Source organism: Oryx dammah, unplaced genomic scaffold, assembly GCF_014754425.2.
Source record: "Oryx dammah isolate SB20612 unplaced genomic scaffold, SCBI_Odam_1.1 HiC_scaffold_4, whole genome shotgun sequence".
NCBI classification, from domain to species: Eukaryota; Metazoa; Chordata; class Mammalia; order Artiodactyla; family Bovidae; genus Oryx; species Oryx dammah.
Window position 1 is genome coordinate 17,113,212 of NW_024070188.1, and position 13,405 is coordinate 17,126,616.

A 13,405-nucleotide genomic window follows, 5' to 3' on the forward strand; every position below is an offset into this window, starting at 1 on the left:
CGAAATGAGGTGGGGTGGTTTTTTTTTTTTGACATTAAACAGCTGTTTCTAACAATTTCATGATTTCATTGTAAGTGAATAAAACACATGTGGATTACATTTTCTTAAAATGCACAGGTTTGAAAAATTAAGGAACCTGGTTTGGGTTTGATTGAAAAGTTTTTGCAGCTCAATGCCTATCTCCATCTCCCATGTCTCTACCTGAATGTTTTCTTCTTGCAAAATGTTTTGACCTCATGAACTCAACATATACAAGAGTGATCACTAGAATGTGAAAGATGTTAAAAATCAACCCTGGGAGAAGTTTTTTCCTGAAATTTAATGAACCCCAAGCCAATCAATAAGCACAACTCCTGAATTTCTCCTTCTGAGAACCCCATACCACCAAAAAATATCAAACTATTTCCAAATTTCTTTAAAATTGCCATTTTAAACACTATGTCATTGAAGTTTGGATCTTTAATCCTAAATCTAATATTATATCTAGATTTATGAATTGTTTGATCCTTTATCTTGGGCTTCCTGGGGGACTCAGATGGTAAAGCGACCTTCTCAATGCAGAAGACCTGAGTTCGAACACTGGGTCAGGAAGATCCCCTGGAGAAGGGAATGGCTAGCCACTCCAGTGTTCTTGCCTGGAGAATTTCACAGACAGAGGAGCCTGGCAGGCTACAGTCCACGGGGTTACAAGGAGTCGAACACAACTGAGCAACTGACACTTTCACTTTTCAGTTTCACTGATCCTTTATCTTTGAGGGTAGTTATTTCACTTTGTTAAAAACAAACAACAGTTTTCTTTCAAGTGTAGGATATTTTCAGGAAAGAGAAAAAAAAGAATACTGTTGCTATGTTCCAGAAAATGTAGTGAATATGTGCATTCAAATGGCCTTCTCTTTATATTTCTATAAGAACTGTGAATTCTGATTTTGAAAAACAGACAGTTCACTTGGTCTTGAGTTCAGAGGCAAGAGTCACACAATAAACATTTACTGCACACTTTTTTCATTATTTCCATTTTAAATTGAAGGTTTCTCTTTATGAAACTGTAATCGTTAAATAGGAGGGATTTGAGAGGGATTTTAAGGGCTCAAAAATCAGTGAAAGCATAGATTCTGTGTTACTGCTGAGGTGGTGAAAGGTCACACAGGGTAACTGGAAGCTCTGGAGGGTCCCAGGGTATACATGTCCATGCAAGCTTGCCACCAGACCACTGTGGTCTGCTCTTTGCACAGACATCCTGTGGTTTGCTGAGTCAATAATTGAAGCTCCCAAAGCTTCTTCCCCAACAAAACTATGAGCCTTAATAAAACTGTACTGACTTTGTGTGTAAAGAGTGCAACAGTGAGAAAGAATCAGTGAAAGAAGAATGCATTATTAGGCTTATCAGAGCACTGCCATCAACAACAATTATTAAGCACCTACTATGTGCAAGGCAGTATTCTATACCTGTTGGATACAGAGTATAAGATGTAACCTAATACCTGTATTCTCTCTCTCTCTCTCAGCTGTGCTCCCAGTACTTTGAGTACCTTTTAAAAATATGAGAGAATAGTTGGTGTTGTGTTAGTTGCTCAGTTGTGTCTGACTCTGCAATCGATCCCATGGACTGTAGCCCACCAGGCTCCTCTGTCCGTGGGATTCTCCAGGCAAGAATATTGGAGTTGGGTTACCATTTCCTTTTCCAAGGGATTTTCCCAACCCAGGGATTGAACCCAGGTCTCCTGCATTGCAGGCAGAGTCTTTACCATCTCAGCCACCAGGGAAGCTATGAGAGAATAAAGGAATATTTGTTGAATGAATTAATTATTAATTACTTTAAAGGCACAGACTCAATCACCAAAGGAGGGCAAAGGTGTGAGAGAAAGAGTTAAGGAAGAAAACTAATGTTTCCTGAGTCTTTATTGTGTTCCAAGCTTTATGCTAGATATTTTACTTACTTTATGTCATTTCAACCTTACATTAAACCTGTGGAGCAGATGTTATTATTCTTGTTTTAAAGATGAGGGAATTGAGGTTCAGAGAGGTTAAGAAATTTCCACAAGGTCACCTAGCTAGTAAATGATAGAATTGGGATTTAAAGAATTTGGCTTCAACGCTGACAGTATTTGCTGAGTGATTACATGTGTGTAAGAGTCTGAATAAGGGGGTAATGATCATGCACTACCACAAAGGTGTGGGAAACATGAAGAAGCAACGTTTGGGGACTGGTGAAGCAATAAATGTGAGTTTAGTTTGGGCAAGTTAAGTTTTTGTTGTAATCATTTGCTTATGAGCCTGGAATTGGGGTAACAGTTCTGAGATAAAGACAAATACCTGAGATTAGATTTGCTATGGAGTTGCTATGACATTTATAATTGACTTTAAAATACTTCCACATATACAGTGTGATGTTCCATTTGGATACTTAGGTTATGAGCCAGATTCTGCTCATCTCTAATCATGCCTGCATAGGCCAAGAGAAGCAGCTGACTGTCTACCCAAGAAACCTATTAGGCTAAGTGAAATATGCCAGACAGAGAAAGATAAATACTTTATGATCTCATTTATATGTGAAATCTAAACAATCAAACTCATAGAACCAGAGAGAGTAAAATGGCAGCTGCTGGAGGATGGGAGAAATGTGGAGATGTTGATCAAAGAGCATATAATTTCATATAAAACAGGTAATCAACAAGGGCCTACTGGGTAGCACAGGGAACTCTACTCATTTTGTAACAACTTAAAAGGGAAAAGAATCTGAAAAAGAATATGTATTCAGATTATGTATATATATAAACTGAAATCACTTTGCCATATACCTAACTCTACCTCAGTAAATAAAGTACAAACTTACAATTATAAGAGGACTATGTTCTGAAGATCTAACGTACAGCAAGGTAGCTGTAATTAATAATGCTGTATGTGGGACGTAACTGGTAATCCAGTAGCTAAGACGTGAGGCTCCCAAGGCAGGGGGCCCAAGTTCAATCCTTGGTCAGGGAACTAGATCTGACAAGCTGCAACTAAAGATACTGTGTGCCACAACTAAGACTTGGTAAAGCCAAATAAATAAATAAATATTTTTAAAAATAATAATAATGTTATATTGTGTACCTGAGAGCTGCTAAGAGAATAGCTCTTAAGTGTTCTTACCACACACACAGACAAAAAGAGATAACTGTAAGATAACAGATATATTAATTAACTTGATTATGGTAATCATTTTACAATGTACCTGTATATCAAGTCATCTTGTGCACCTTAAATATATGCAATTTTGTCAATTATACTTCAATAAAGCTGAAAAAAAAAAAACCCATACCTCAGTGTCTTCTCAAATGAGAAGCATCTGAATGAGCAGCTAACGCATGAAGCAAGAACTGAAAGCAGAAAGAAGATGGGTCAAGAGGACAGGCGAGATAAGCAAACAAAACAGGTAAGAACGGGCAGGGGTGAAGTGTGGGTTTTTTTCTGATTTCAGGTTCACTGCAAGGAGGCAGGGAGAGGTGTGTGTGTGTGTGTGAGGTGGCAAGGCTGAGGCAAGTTTGCTTTGGTAAAATGCCGAGAAGGGAAAGAGAACGCCTAAGAAAAGTAATAATAATTTGGGGAATTGGATATGACAAAGCACTTCTCCGGAAAGTTGGATTCTTTTCTATCTTCTTTTGATTCATCACACTGATTCTGTCCTTTATAAGAACTGAAACTGAAATGTAGTTGATTACTGATTATTAATAAGGATATTGACTGAGCACACACAGCAAAGGGATTTCGTAGAGACAACTCCGAGAGAATAAGTGTACTGTCTAAAAGGTCTCCCACTGGCTTTCCCGAGCAGCTATCCCAACCAAATAAAATTATTAATATGTTGCTTAGCTTGCATCTTTCCAAAAGTGATAGAAGGGCCAACAGTTATAAGCTCCATATTTACAAAACAATATAAATCCTACTAAATAGGGTTTATACCTTGACATAATGATATAGCTTAACTCCTGAAAAATTAATATACAGAAAAACTTTACATTTATATCAATCAAAAAGGCATTTCTGTATACTTCACGAAATAATAAACTCATTATCTTTGATCTGAAGAGAATTCAGGAATAATCCAAATCAAATCTCTCTTTGTGCTTTACTTTTTATTTATCATAAAATGAAGTGCTTCTCTTAAAAAGAAAAAGGAACTTCTATGTGTGCTTTGCTTGAAATATTTGAGGAATATTCTATAATTTTATTAATGTCTATGACTTAAAATAGGATTTTGTGTTTGGGATATATATGTAGAAAATATAAAAGACTTTGGAAAAAGGATTTGAACATATTTTTCAGATTTACTCCAGTAGAATGTAGCCATTAAGACCTTCAAACTTTTCTCTCTCTAACAAGAGAGGCACTGTGTCCGTAGCTGTTACAAGCATCCTGTTTACAGATCTCCTTATAAACCTGGAGGTATTGTACTACCCACATCACAGCAGCAGACACGTGTGCAGGCAGTAACATCCTGTGTAGATTTGAGTTTCCAACATGACAACACTGTGTTCTGTGAATAAGTGGGAGAATTCTCTCACAGGCGTTCACAACAATTGGCTATCACACCTTTTTGAAGTTCATAGAAATCTTTTGGTTTTCAAAGACTTTCCCAATAAAGGAACAATAGAGGCTAGAATTTTCACACAATCATTTGGCTGTTAGAAGTGACCAAACACAATAGCTGTGTTGTCATAAATTAACGTTTATGTCATTTAAGAGTCTTTGGTGGAGATTTGAAGAAAATGAAAACAAAAAACAAAAAACAGGGGGCAATGATCTAATGTTACTGTTCGTTCATTTTTCCCAAGCCAAATTTTAGAAATCCCTCTGTTCATTTAGGGGGAGAACAAGAGAAAAGGAGATGAATATCTCTTTGAAAATGTTTTTCTAATACAAATTTTAGACCTGTCTCCAAATGCTTACTAGAGGCATAGACTCAGATTCCCTACACTGACTTCAATGTTAGGATTGGTTATCTCCAAATCATGCTTTTGGCATACAATAAAAGACAATTATCTCCTTCAGTAATATACAAACTAATTAGAAAAGAGTTTGGGCTTCATAAGTAAGTGAGGCTGTGATGCCAGTTCCCATTAGAAGTGCTCTGAACATCATTCCCTAGTTCAAACAAAGCCAGGTTGCAGTGCCTTCCCGCTCAACACTGGTCGTAGATAAAAGACGCCACCGACCTGCAATGAGAGGAAATAAGTCACCATTACTCCATCTAAAATTAAAGGACCTATTCTTGCTTTACAGTTTATCAGATGTTTGGTCCGGAAGCTGATTGTTTTAAAAAGTCTGTCTAAACATAGTATATTTCCTAAAGGCATGTTAGCAAACTAAACACTTGCTTCTAGTTACAACATCCTAAATTTTATTAACATAGCTAAGATAAATGAGTAAACAGATGTGATGCTAGTCAGTATGCGTCTTTCCCAGGAATGCAAAACCCATGCCAGAAAACAATTTATGCTTTTTACTGTAAATTGTTAATTATCCACTACAATAAAGATTGACCTAATACTAAATTCTTGGAAGTGAAAAGCAACCTTCCGTTTGTGCATGTAAAGTCGTTAACTGTCTTTTATTCTAGTTCCTGATAAAATTATTTATATAGTTGTGAACAAGAATGAATGAATTGATCAAACAAATATCTATCAGAATCCTGTCCCCTATCAATTCTTGTATATACTTGTGGCTTGGTTTTCTAGTGAAGAACAGCTTATAGAGGTGGAAACTTGTGTAAGCCACAGTATTTATTTTTTCAAGGTTGTTTTTATGCTGTAAATTGAAAAAGAATCCACATTTCCAAACTGAAGTTTTTGCTTTTGGAGATTACAACAGTTTTGCTCTAATTTTTGTTTTAAAGTCCCCCATACCTTTTGCCTCTACCTGAATAAAAACTATTTGGCTGAAATTGATTTTCAACACATGCCTAAAACATCCCTTGAAGAAGCTCAAAATAACAAAGGAAATACTGAAGGGTTAATGACTCTGACTTCTACAATTATTTAGACCTATGAAGAAAATTAAAATGACCAATGTGTGTGGTAAAGGCTCTTAAAATATTTTTAATGAAATAGAGATTAGTTGATCTAGCAGGTAAATACACCATTCTGGTGTGTGTTTGGGTAAAGTGGAGAAGGATTTTAATAACACAGGCCAGTAAAACAACATTTAGTAATTGGAGTTGTCTTGAGTAACTGGTTTTCACAAAGCATCAGTTGTGCAATGCCACTGAGTCATTTAGGAAACTATGAGCCTGAGTCCTGCAAGATGCCACCATATCCAATAAATACTGTGCTTTTCTTCTTCTCTTTCAACACATCTGCATGTCTTCTTGGTTTGAAGGTCATCCAGCTGCCATATGAGTCACCATTGTTAATCCTTCCTATAACTGATTTTAGTTTTCCTCCTTTCACTTAATAATCTATGAAAAATGTTGGTTTTTGGTTTATTCTGGCTTACTGGATGATCCAATGAGACAATGATCATACAGCTTACAATTTTTGAGTGTTGCCTTTCATTCAATTAGTCTAACTGTTAAAAATAAGCTACATGTGGCTGTAAGAATCACTTAGTCAAAATATTATCATTTTCTTAGAAAGATATTAAATAGTTGATGGTTTGACTTTTGAAATGTCATTAATACTTGTCAAGAACCATGTAAATGGTATTGCATACATTTTTAAATGTTTAAAATGGTTAGGACTAATGTTTTATTGTGAGAAAAAACAATCCCAAAATTTTAGCAGGAAAGAGTAAAATATCTACAGAAATGTTAATGTATAATTTTTCATCTATTTTTTATTGAAGTAGAGTTGATTCACTAATACAATGCTGTGTTAGTTTTGTCAACATATGATTCTTAAACCACTTGGAAAATTCATGTGAGTAGTTTATGCCTGAAGTTTTTTTTTTTTTTTAATTAACTAGATTTTAGGTTGAGCTATAACACTAAAAAATAAAATACTCAAGAAGATCAGTTTTGTTTTACTTTTTTTTGACTCATCAATGATAACATTGATATTTTATAGTAGGCTCTAAGTCCTTCATTTAGACTTCAGAAATATTGCTAATAGGCAAAAAATTGATTCTTACACGTCAGTAAGTCATCAATGCAGAAAACAAGTATTAAATACCTGCTGTATGTTCTGTACTAATGCCTTGGAAATTAGGTACAAAGGAAGCAACAGACACTGCTCTATCTTGGAAGAATTTCTAAACACCTTGGCATAAAAGAATGAGTGACTTTCATTACCTTGTCCTCCTCTGAACATTTCTTAAATGTAGCTCATATTTTCTTCTCTTTCACTCAGCATCTTCCATGGACATCAGTACCTTTTCCCAACAAGTCCAAGACCCAGGGCTCCAAAATACCACTCGTAAGGTAATGGGTTCAAAATCTTTATTTTCTTGTCCCCAAACTTTGCTTAAGCCTTCAAGGCTGTGTTTTCCTTTGTCTTCTGGATAAATCCATGTTTGTGTCCCTTGGGCTCTTGAAAAGCTGCAAGTTGATGCATCCTCTCTAACCACACCAACCTGTTTCTTCTACTCATTCTAAGTCTGTAAGTTGCTCACAAAACCAGGAAATCTGGAGTCCTTCTCACTCATATCACAGGACTAAGCTCTATCTAGTCTCCCTCCAAATATCCCTCTATGGCAAGATCCAGGGACCTATGGCAGATTTCACCAACTTTCATTTAAATTATGAGGGTAGCCTACCTGGTCTCCCTGCCTGTAGTATCTCCCTTCTTCCTCTTACCTAAACACATCATCTTAGTTATTTTCTTAAAATTCAGATATCACCACTCATGTAACTCCCATGATTAAAAGCCTTTGGGCTCCCATGTGCCTACATAACAAATTTCAAAATCTTGATCTTGTTATAAAGCCTCTTCTTTGCTTAGCAACAGGTTGTACTTCCAGCTACTTGCCTTCCATGTGTGCATGCTAAGTCACTTCAGCAGTATCCAATTCTTTGCAACCCCATGGACTGTAGACCGCCAGGCTTCTCTGTCCATGGGATTCTCCAGGCAAGAATACTGGAGTGGGTTGCCATGTCCTCCTCCAGGGGATCTTCCTGACCCAAGGACTGAACCTGTGTCTCTTATGTCTCCTGCATTGGCAAGCAGGTTCTTTACCACTAGCGCCACCTGGGAAGCCCCCTTTTCCAGAAGCAGTACCTGTTTCTGTTACAGGATTTCAGTTTTTAGAGCACAGTGAAGTAATCTGTGGAGCTTTATAAAGTACAAATTGCAGGACTCCAGAATCAAAATCTTTTTAGTAGAGCTTGGGAATCATTCATTCTCACTATTAATCTGTCCTAGAATACTCTCCCAAGATTTAGCCCTCCCCCTTCTTGTCCTTTAGCAAATTTCCGCTTATCCTTTAAGATCTTGGTCCAGTATTTTCTATCCAAGATCTTTCCTGCCCTCCCCACAGAAAAGAAGCCACTCCTTAGTCACTGTGCCCATGAGACTTTAAATATTATTCAAATACATAGATTGATAGATTATTTGTGTTAAAACCATATCCCTTATGATTCCCAACAGTATTTACCATCATCTGCCATATTATGTATTTTATTTATTTATTTATGTTTCCACCCTCTAGTTTGTATGCTCCAATGAGTAGGGTTCCCCCCCCTCCAACTCTTTAATAAATTTAAAAAAAATCAAAGGAAAACCTGTGAGAGAAAAACTTCTGTCACCACTGTTGAAGAAAGCTACTCAAGACCACGCAACACAATGAAGAAATAAATAACTATCATCTTCAAAAATGAGAGATGGCCACATTTTCAGAATATTTTGCATCAGACCATGAAGGATGGCATGAAATTAAAATATACTATTAATTTTGGTTTTGTTTCCGTAAATGATATCTTCATAATAGTCAGTGACGTAAGTTTGCTTTTTTCTGCTACTATAGACTTTGCCCTGAACTGCTGAGCAAAATATTCTAGGCTCTAACTCTGGTTTTGTCTGCAGAATACTGAGCAACCTCCTTTCACCATTGTTCTGGGTCTTGTTTTCTTCTTCTTTAAAATAAAGGAGCTAAATTCGAATGAGTAGTTTATAAGCAGTTGGTAGTAAAATTCTTTTTACTACCCAGGTAAATGGGAAATAACATATAGATGGGGTGAAAAGTCTCACTCCGTCTTGACCCTCCACAGTCCATTCACCCCTCTGATGACCCTAAGGCTCCCAGTTCTGTGTATGTCTTTTTCAAAATGTTCAAGGTATAAATATGAAATGTATTTATGAAACAAGTAAATGGATATAGTTTATATGGTCTGCCATGTTCACAGATATAATAAAATTAGCTGAGGGAAGAAACATGAACTAAAAATGACCATTTATCTCTTGTCTTCTGTTTTTCGATTACACCAAGAAGTCAGACCAGTGTTCTTATAATCTTCTAGAGTATTAATTCCCCTCTCACTTTCTAGTGCCATCCTCTGTGTGGCCTTGTTATCACCTCACTCATTTAACACACTTCTGTTTTAAAAAAGAGAAAAAAACACTTTTCTTGTTTACTTCTATGTCCAATGATCGTATTCAACAGTTTTCAGATCTCTGAATCTACATGCTATCTCCCATTTACCTAGGATCAATGTCCTTCAGTTCATTTCCTCTCCCAGTTCAGATCCTATCTGTAAGATCTATAATAATTCCACTACTGATTCTGGCTGAGAGGTTAACATGCCTCATACAGTCAGAAAATAGAAGAATTTTTGTGTGTTTGTATATGGTTAGGGGTGGAGGAAGTTGCAGACAAGCAACAAACCAAGCTGGAGATAAAACTCCAGAGTAAATCAGATTTCTAGTAACATCCCTAGCAGTGTTGGTAGAAAATGAATCCAAGGGTGGGAAAAAGCAATACGGTCTATAACATGACAAAGAGAGGGGGTGGAAGGAAAATAGACTTTTATGCCACAAAGCTGTCAGAACATGCAAAGTAGGGGAGGGAGGGAGGATGAAAATGATAAGACTTGGGCCAGTCAGCTGGCAGGGAGGGAAGTGAGAGTGAGCTGACAGGCACAGATGACTGGTCTGTGAAGTACTTGCTTTTAATACTTCTCATGATCTTCCAGTGCCTTATTTGTTCTATTAAGTATTCCCCAAACTCCTCCTCATACCAGAAATACTCATAGTCATAGTGACAAGCTCAGTAACACACAGAGCCTCTATTTGACACTGTGCTCTGTTCTGTTTGGGTCACTGGAAATACTGATTCCTTCACAGGTGCTATGAACCTTTCTTGATCTGACAGTCCTACTGATAATATATATCTTTGCAACATGCTGGTCTCCTCATAATGGATTGATACGTTTTTCAGCCTGCTTTTGTATACGCTGAACTCCTCTGTGCATATTGCTGGCCTTATCTCAGTGAAAGCCCATGAGTCATGTGCTGAGCTTTCTGAGTCATGCTCTGTCCAGTTATGTGAATTACCCTTAATTTCTAGTTATCAGTATAAGCCTTGCCTCCCCAAGAGCTTTGTTTTCATTTTCCTTCCTAGAACTTGGAACTCCATTAATTGGTAATTGATAACTTCCACAAGTGTGCATTTTACACGAAGGAGTAAAAAGTTGGCTCAATGACAGATAAAAGAATAAAGAAACCTGGCACTGAATAGAAACTGTACCGTGAAAGACCTTAACATTGAGAGAGCAGAGATTTTGTAGATAACGTTTCTTGTTTGCTTCATTGTAAACCAGTTGGCTTCACCTTCTAATGGTGGATCACAAATGAAGATGACAACCCTGAAGAACTTGATAGATATGTCAGGGAGAGATGGGAAGCAGATGTCTTAATCATTCATGTATGCAAGGTTAAGTTATTGTACTAGAAAGGGAGGACTGGATTAAAGAGAGTAATAGGCAAGCACCATGTGCTTCTACAATAATCTGGTCCGCCAGAAGGAAAACAGCCTGAGGTTTGTAATACCATTTCATATCTTGACATTGTTATTTTAAAAGCTTTGTGAGCTATTAGCATCCAAGAACCTAACAGATGTACCTAGCACTGAACTGTCTGGTGTAGGAAACATATAGACAAGAGTCTGAGAAATTAATTTGTATGTTAAAACAGACAGGGAGGAGAACTTATTTAATTGTCAAAGTGTTTAAAAAGAGGACCTTGAAAGTAGGCCTAACATTTCCTTTTTTTTCCCCTTTATTGCTCTACTATGTAATTTTCACTGGTTTACTATGGTTATTTACTTAGTAAAGCTTAATTTTTTAATTAAAATTTCACCTACTTTTTCAGGCTTTTAAGTGAAGAATTCTTTATATCCTGGAAATTGAACACACTCAACACTTTATCACTTATTCTCAATGGATAATTAAGAGTTCATTTTATTTTCTGTTGTAATATATTATGTTTCTTTTCCAGAAAACTCATCTACTTTTGGCCTATAACAAGATATTAATAAAATGAGAAGGCCGAGTGTTATTTAGCATTCAGGATAAAGCCAGTCTGTGGTTTCATTTTTATTGTTGTGTAGTCACTAAGTTGTGTCCGACTCTTTTGTGACCCCATGTACTACAGCCCACCAGGGCTCCTCTGTCCATGGGATTTCCCGGGCAAGAAAGAATACTGGAGTGGTTTCATACTTTTTGTATATTACATATGTGACTAATTCAGAAGTAGATTGTTCTTGAATAGATACGCATTATGTTCCACTTTAATGAAAATGGATCTTTGTTCTTTCCCCCCTTTACTTTTCCTTTGAAAATTATTCATGGCATCTCAGCAACTGTACCAGAACTGTGATGGATGTCATGGGTAGAAAAAAAAAGACATATTCCTTGCTTTCATAGACCTTAACATCTAGGGAGGGGACCAGTTGAAGAAATACTTATACAGTCCCAATTGTCAAAATTATATAGACAAGTCTAAGGAAATACATATGTTAATCTGTGAGTCAGGCTTCCTTGAGGAAAGAAACTAAAGTATAAGAAGCATTAAGCTAGATGTAAGGGAGGTGATTGGACAGGGTGGGTGGGGGCAGGTACATTCCAAGCTGGAATTTGGTATAGTGGTCAGGATCAGATCGTGAACAAGTATGACTGCTTCTTCCCCTAAATTCAAACCTGGAGATGCCACAAAGTTAAAAAACAAACTACATCAAAGACTATGAAAGCTCTTGGAAAACCAGGAGAGTGGGTCAAACTACAGAGTATCTAGAATAAAGCTTTCTAGTTCTATACTCTCCTCTCTTCACATTTTACTGGCCAGCTCTGTGCCTCCTCTGCCATACATCGAGTGGACAGAAAATAGTTTCTAGGCAAGTGCCCGCAGCACACGGTAGTTCATCTGACCACCACTGGCCCCAGGTTAGAGAGGAAGAATAGAGTAGCTGCTTAGTGCAGAGGGACTGAGTAGTTTCCCATCACCAAGCCCCTACTAGGTAACCACAAGGAGAGGCAGTCCCTGGAAAATATCAGGGCTTGGTGCAGTTTGGGAGTGGGGATGGCAGGTTACAAAATGCAATACTAGAGGCTCTTCTTCTTTTGTGGTCACCTTCCAACACACATCGTCTTTGCTAAGGGGAGTATCTGCTAGGATCTGGGCTGCCATCTCTCCTTTCAGGCACATATAACCAGCAGGAAAGATGGCAGTTCCACAAACATGAACATAAAAACTAAATAGACATGTGAGGAATGCAAGTGCAAGCTCTGTGAAAGAAAGAGTCAACCTATCTATAAGAAAGCAAAATTAATGGACTAGGTAGGGTGAATTACACAAAATATCCCTATCAAGAATGAGGAGAGAATGCTTTAGATAGCAAACAGTTTAAAAGAACTCAAGAGCTATTAAGGAGGAAAAATATAATATTGAGATAAAGGACTGAATTTCTTATGGAGATTAAGAAAAAGTATCAAAAATTATTTCAGAAAAGTTCACAAGGGAGTCATCTGATTAATATTGATATTCTTATACAAAAAGAAAAAATTTTTTCTATCTAATCATTGAATACATATTAAAAAGGTCCTCAAACCTTCCTTGAAGACTCATCCTTTGGAAGAAAGAAAACATAATTCTTGGCAAAAAAATATTGTTTTCTCATAAATGACACAAATAATATACAAGTGTATACTTATTGAATAAACTGTAACACAGAAGTATTAGAGGAAAAAGTGAAAGTCTGTCTTCAAAATCACTCTCAGCACAGTTTGCTTTCCTTTTCTAATATAAACAAGATAGTACCATGTTATTCTGTAACTTTTTCATATAAGATACCTGTGGTGGATTCATGTCAATCTATGCCAAAACCAATACAGAATTGTAAAGTAAAAATTAAAAATAAATAAATAAATTAAAAAAACCAAAAAACCAAAAAAACAAAACAAAACAAAAAGATATATATTTCTTTGTCAGTACTTATAACT